The sequence below is a fragment of the Carlito syrichta genome, unplaced genomic scaffold (assembly GCF_000164805.1).
Source record: "Carlito syrichta isolate Samal-C Ts95f unplaced genomic scaffold, Tarsius_syrichta-2.0.1 Scaffold305707, whole genome shotgun sequence".
Lineage (NCBI taxonomy): Eukaryota > Metazoa > Chordata > Mammalia > Primates > Tarsiidae > Carlito > Carlito syrichta.
This window is the reverse complement of record NW_007249803.1, coordinates 293872-300313: the sequence shown is the minus strand read 5'-3', so window position 1 is coordinate 300313 and position 6442 is coordinate 293872.

Here is a 6442-nt window from a genome sequence, read left to right as displayed (position 1 = left end):
ATTAAATATTAGCTAACAAATTCAGCATGAAGTAATGTGTAGTGGTTAAATATGAAGAGTTCAGAATCAAATTGTCTTGGTGAGAATTCAAACTCCCTCAGTTGTCACTCTTAAGCTAGTTGTGTGACCTTAAGAGAGTCGCTTTGTTTATTAGTTGCCCATTTTAGTTCCAACAAATCACCAAAAACATAGTGGAATAAAACAACACATTTATTTTCTTCTAGTTCTAGAGCACAGAAGTCCAAAATTAGCCTCCAAGGGCTAAAATCAAGTTATCAGTAGGATGGAGTTCCTTCAAGATTGAAAGGCGCAGACAACAGTCAGAAGGGCGTCCCCAAGATGGCTCTGCCTCCCAAAGACAACAAAGGCCCTAAGCGGTTTCTCCCGCCCACGCGAAACTTAAACCTGTGCTCAAACAACCTCTCCCTATAGAAATGCTACCTCATAATCTCCTCTAATAAGACTCAGGCACGGCACTGGCCAGCCCCTACAAGGTTCATAAATATACCCTTCTCCCTGCATAGCTCTCTCTCTCTCTTGCTTTCTCTCTCTGTCCCCGCCACTTTCTTGTTTACTCTCTCTCTCTCCTTCTCTCTTACTCTCTCTCACCCTCTCCCTCTCTCTCTCTCTGTCCCTCTCTCTCTCGCTTTCTCTCTCTTGCTTGCTCTCTCTGTCCCCACCACTCTCTTATTTACTCTCTCTCTCTTTCTCTCCTTCTCTCTTACTCTTTCTCTTTCACTCTCTCTCACCCTCTCTCCCCCTCTCTCACTCGCTCTCTCCTCTCTTGCTTTTTCTCACACTCTCTCTCGCCCTCTCTCTCTCTCTCTTACATTCTCTCTCTGTCCCTGCCACTCTCTTACTCTCTTTCTCTCTTTCTCTCTCGGTCTCTCTCCCTCTCTCTCTTGCCCTTCCTCGGTTGCAGTCCCTTCATGTAACTGCCCCTTTAATAAATCTCTTGGTTCAGACCGGGCGTGGAGTCATTACTGGTGCCAAACTTCTTTCACTCATAACAGGACAATCAAGACAGTAAATAGACAACCTACAAAATGGGAGAGAATATTTGTACATCTTATACCTGGTATAGTATAAAAAATATATAAAGAACTCCTACAACTCAACAACAACAACAACAACAACAACAAAATAGCCTAATTGAAAAATAGGCACAGGGCTTGAAAAGTCATTTCTTCAAGGAAGATATACAAGTGACCAAAAAGCACATGAAAAGACACTCAACATCTTTAGTCATTATGGAAATGCAACTCAGACCCACAATGAGACACCACTTCATACCCACAAGGACAACAATAATAGTAACGATATAGAAAATAGCAAGGGTTGGCAAGGATGTGGAGAAATTAGAATGCCCATACATTGCTGGTGAGAATATAAAATGGTATAACCCCTACAGAAAACAATTTGAGTTCATTAATAAGTTACACATAGACTTATCATATGATCCAGTAATTCCATTCTTAGGTATATACCAAAAGAATTGAAAACAGGTATTTTCAAACAAAAACTTGTATACAAATGTTCATAACAGTACTATTTACAATACCCAAAAGGAAGAATCCATCCAAATATCCATTGACTGATGCGTGCATAAACAGAATGTGATACCCACGTATAATGGAACATTATCCAGCTTGAAAGGGAATTAAGCACTGATACAGGTTACAATATCTGTGAACCTTGAAAACATTATGCTAACTGAAAGAAGCCAGACACAAAAGAACACACATTGTACAATTCCTTTTTTTCTGAGTCAGAGTTTCACTCTGTTGCCCAGGCTGGAGTACAGTGGCACACTCAGTTGCTGCAGCCTTGACCTCCTAGGTTCAGGTGATCCTTTGGCCTCAGCCTTCCAAGTAGCTGGAGCAACAGGCATGTGCCACCATGTCTGGGTATGTTTTTCTTTTTTTAATTGTAGAGATGAGGTCTTGTCAAGTTGCCTAGGCCGGTCTCGAGCCCTGGACTCAGGCAATCCTCTTGTCTTTGTCTCCCAATGTGCTGGGATTACAGGTGTGAGTCACTGTGCCTGGCATGTATGATTCTATTTAAATGAAATATCCGGAATAGATAAATCCATAGAGACGAAAATCAGATTAGTGGTTGCCTGGGGCTGTGGAGAGGCGGGAATAGGGAATACTTGCTAAAGGGCATGAGTTTTCTTTCAGGGTGATAACAATGACCTAGAACTAGATGGTGGGAACGGTTATACAATATGATGGGTGCACTTGGTGCCAATGAACTACACACTTTAAAATGATTAAAATATGTGTATTCAGTCACAATAAAAAAAGACAAGTATCCACCTAGCCAAACTATAGCCTGTTCATTTTTAAAAATGATTTTTAAAGGTTTGATTTTCCTTTTGTCTTTGATTTTCTTCCATGAACATAGCAAAACACAGTTCTGAAATGCTAGGACATTTGTACTTAAGGAGTCTCACTCTTGTTTCAGGGGCTCATTTCCCTCTGTAAGGCTGAAGAAAACTGGCCTCACGAATAGGTGTTCCTACTCCTCCCTAAAAGGACAACTTAAAATGAAGGTCTTCCTGGAGCCCAGCCAAGAGCCTACTGGGGCATGACCAGGCTCCACAGCTCATTGGTTTGCACATGGCCCCTCTCAGCTTGTGTGTGTGTGTGTGTGTGTGGGGGGGGTGTCCCTACATTTCAGGCCTCAGCTTTCCATGTTTCCCAGTTAAACCTAGAACCCTTTCTCTTGGCTCTTTCCCTCAGAAAGAAACATGTCAGGGGCTGTAGTCTCAGGAACACTTAGGACTTTAAACATGTCCCAGCTCTAGAGCAGGTTTTGGAAACCTGTGGACTGTGTCTGGCCCAGATACCACTCCTTTGGACACTTTTGCTGTTGCTATTATTTTTAATTGGTGGGGTGATCGTTGCAACCCTTTGTATAGATCTCATCTGGGAAATCTTAAGAATCTTTACCTCCATTCAATCCCTTTGAACAATGATCATCCTTTCACATTCCAGACTAAAAAAGCCAAACTTTTGGTGAGGCAAACAAACTTTCTTCAGCCAAGTAAAGGACACACCCTGGGAAGGGAAGCACTTGCCCACTCACGTGGATGGCCTTGCCTCACCTCTGCCTGTTATACACAAATAATTGTCCTGTTCCGAGATAGCCTCCTGGGTCCCGAGTTCATCGCTTTAAAGAGAGATTCTGATTTGATTTCATATTTCTGTCTTGAGCTACTTCCTGCTTTATCATTCAACAGCTTAAATTTAATTCAACACTCCATCTTTACAGATTCCCAAGGTGCCATCAGAAGCAGAAGTAACTACGAGTGGGAGGCATTGGAGAGGGTTTGGAGGCAAGTATAAGGACCAGCGAGGAGGAGGAGCCACTAAATTAGCAGAACTAGATGACGACATTCCCAGACTGCCCTCAGACGTACGGCAGACCTCAGTGCCACAGGATTCCCGAACAACTGAAGGGAGGCCCAGAGCTGCCGGCAATGGAATAACTAATCAGTTCTTTCCTTCCTAAATCCATTCAGCAGTATGGTGTGCTGGCACAATGCATAGTACTTGTTAACCACTCCAGGAAAAGAAAGAGCCACTCACTCTGATTAGCTGTCAGAACTAATTTTAAGCCCATGCTATTATATGGTAAAAAGGAAAAAGGAAATCCCAGGAAACTGTACTTAAGGCCAGTGCCTAATCAGGTTTCTTCCCCTTCAGCTGTTTCACACAAAAGCTGCCTGGAATCACTGGTGGGAGCCATTTCACTCCCCTCTTCAAGTGTTAATTACATGAGATATTTTGAAATATACACTCCTCTCTCCAGGTAGACCAAACTGAGCCCTTTGTAAATTGCTCACTGCCCATTGGTTTCCTCCAGCAGCTCCATTTCATTTCCTTGTACCTCCAATTCCCCTGTGGGGCCACAACTCCAGCAGCAATAAGTATAGAGTCATTATTCCTGGCAGAAATATTCTCCCTAAAAGGGGCTTGCCTTATTTTGATGTGTGTATGTGTGTACTTGAAAGAAAGGCATATTATAATATCAGGCCTCTTTGTTTTCCCTCTTTTAATACCCACTGGTTCACCCAGGTGTCATTGGCAAACACGCCACCACTTGCTTTTGTTCCCTTTACAAATATTTTCCACTCAAGACCTAATTCTTACAACTGCTGAGTGTCTTGCTATGGAAAGCAACAGTTCTAAAGTCATAGACTGAATAAACTCAGCCTGTGTGGTTTTGATTTAGGAAATATTTACTAAGCTTTTGGTCTGAAACTTCTCAGAATCTGGAGCAGCTGACAGTCTCTTGGGTCCTTGAAGGCAACTGGAACGGTACGTATATGCCTGTAAGATAGAAGTTGGAGACAGATGGAAATTCAGTTCATCTGTCTTCACATCATTCCCAATTATTTAATTATTTATTCAACAAATAATTGCTGAATGCCTACCCTGTGCTTGCCACTCCTAGGGCCACCAAAAGTGACTATTCAATCCAAGTATAATGCTTATTACAATGAACTACAAAAGAAGAGCTGGGCACTCTGCAACATGATCTGGAGATTTTATTGGAACGAAGGACAATAATGTGATTTGTCTGGTGATAAAATACAAATTTTGTTCATTAAAAAAATAAAAAGTATTTACTTATATTCATAAGTATCATATGGTGAATGTTCTTTTAAGATAGGAAAATGTTAAATGTCCGCAGATTTCTGGATAGGGCTCACATATTATATAGACTTGTGACAATCTTGAGATTTGATTCCTTAAATAGAATCTTTAATACAAACTTTCTACTTGGATTGAATGGTCACCCTTTAGGTGGTCCCAACTGATCCAGGAGCAGCAAACACAGAGAAGGCATTTGGAAAGAATTCATCTTTATATAAACATAGATTTGGACTAGAAGGTGCCCATGGATTGCCTAGAGAGTCATAATGGAGAATCTAAATGGTAGAATGAGTTATGAACAGTGGAGTAGAGCACACTGGATTTGGATTCTTAAAGAAGCCAAGTTGGACTAGAGTTCAGAAAGACAGTAGTCAGAGGTACTATATTTGTTCAAGAACAGAAAGAGGTGAAATAATATAAACATATGTTCAAGTGATCAAATTAAACATGTACGTATGAGAAAGATGACACTTCAGATTATCACACATTTGTCTTCTATTAGTACAGAGTTACCTAAGCAGCTTGAATCATGGCTGTGAATCCCAGGCCTGCACAGGAAGAAGAATCACATCAGCCTACTTGGCCACATTTCACATAGATCCAGGGCACTCGCAATGAGAGGTAGAAATGGCTCCCCCAGGAATCCTTTTGAAATGAAGACTAGATTTCTGAGTTCTAGTGATTGAACTAAACCAGTTAAGCTTGGAACCAGAATCTTTTCACAAAGGCATCGCCTGGGTATGGTAGGACCTATGGCTCTTAATCAACCACCTGCGTACTACTGAGGATTCCATGAGCAGAAACACAATCTTAATGGAATTCCTGGCGTTGGAGGGCAGATGGTGGCAAGGGTGTGGGTGCATTTTGGACCTGAACTTCCCCAGCCTCTGAAATCATGCCATTTGGTTTTCTGACAACTCCTAAAGGAAACTGGGAAGGATGGAAGATGAGAAGAATCCAGACGTATTTTTATTTGAGTGGGCTATGCCACCCTCACTTGCAGAGGATGGACAGAGTGGGCTATGCCATCCTTACTTGCAGAGGATGGTCAGAGAGCAGGGGAATGAATCAGAGGCAGTTTTCCTCCCTGTTACCTTGGGGACTTCATGGCCTTCTCCTCTCCATCCTTCCCCCTTCCCCTGCAACTACCAATAATCTTGGAAATCAAAAACAGCTTTTGTTCAAACAAAAAAATCAATACTGCTTATCTATGAATATCTTCAAAAGTATCCAAGCTACATGGGCTTTCTCAAAAGCCACATCAGCCAAGACTCCAAAATTAACAGAACTGATGAGCCTGTTTTTATTAGGGAACTTCCAAAAGGTTCATATGAAAACAATGCTCTCCTTTCCCCCAAGGTTATTGGGCATATGTTCCTCTGCTATAGAGATTGAGATTTTGCTTAGCTTGACTTGGAAGAGTTCGGGGGGGCGGGGGGACTTTAAATCTTATGATTACCGGCAGATGACTAATACAAATTTAGAGTGAACTTGCCTTGATGTTTTCACCAGGGATATATTCACCTAATTAGGGCACTCTGTATTTGGGGCTTCAACTAAACTTCTCCTTGACTGGTGATAGTGACATCATAGAACAGGACTTCTCACATTTTAGCGGGCACACAAAGCACTTGGGGTCTGCCTAAAATTCAAATTCAGTAGGTCTGAGGACTGCCTGAGGTCCTGCATTTCTAACAAACTCCAAATGCAGGAAGGTCCACTGAGCACATTATGAATAGCAAGAATGTGGTGAATTGACTCCATTGTAAAAGAGCCAG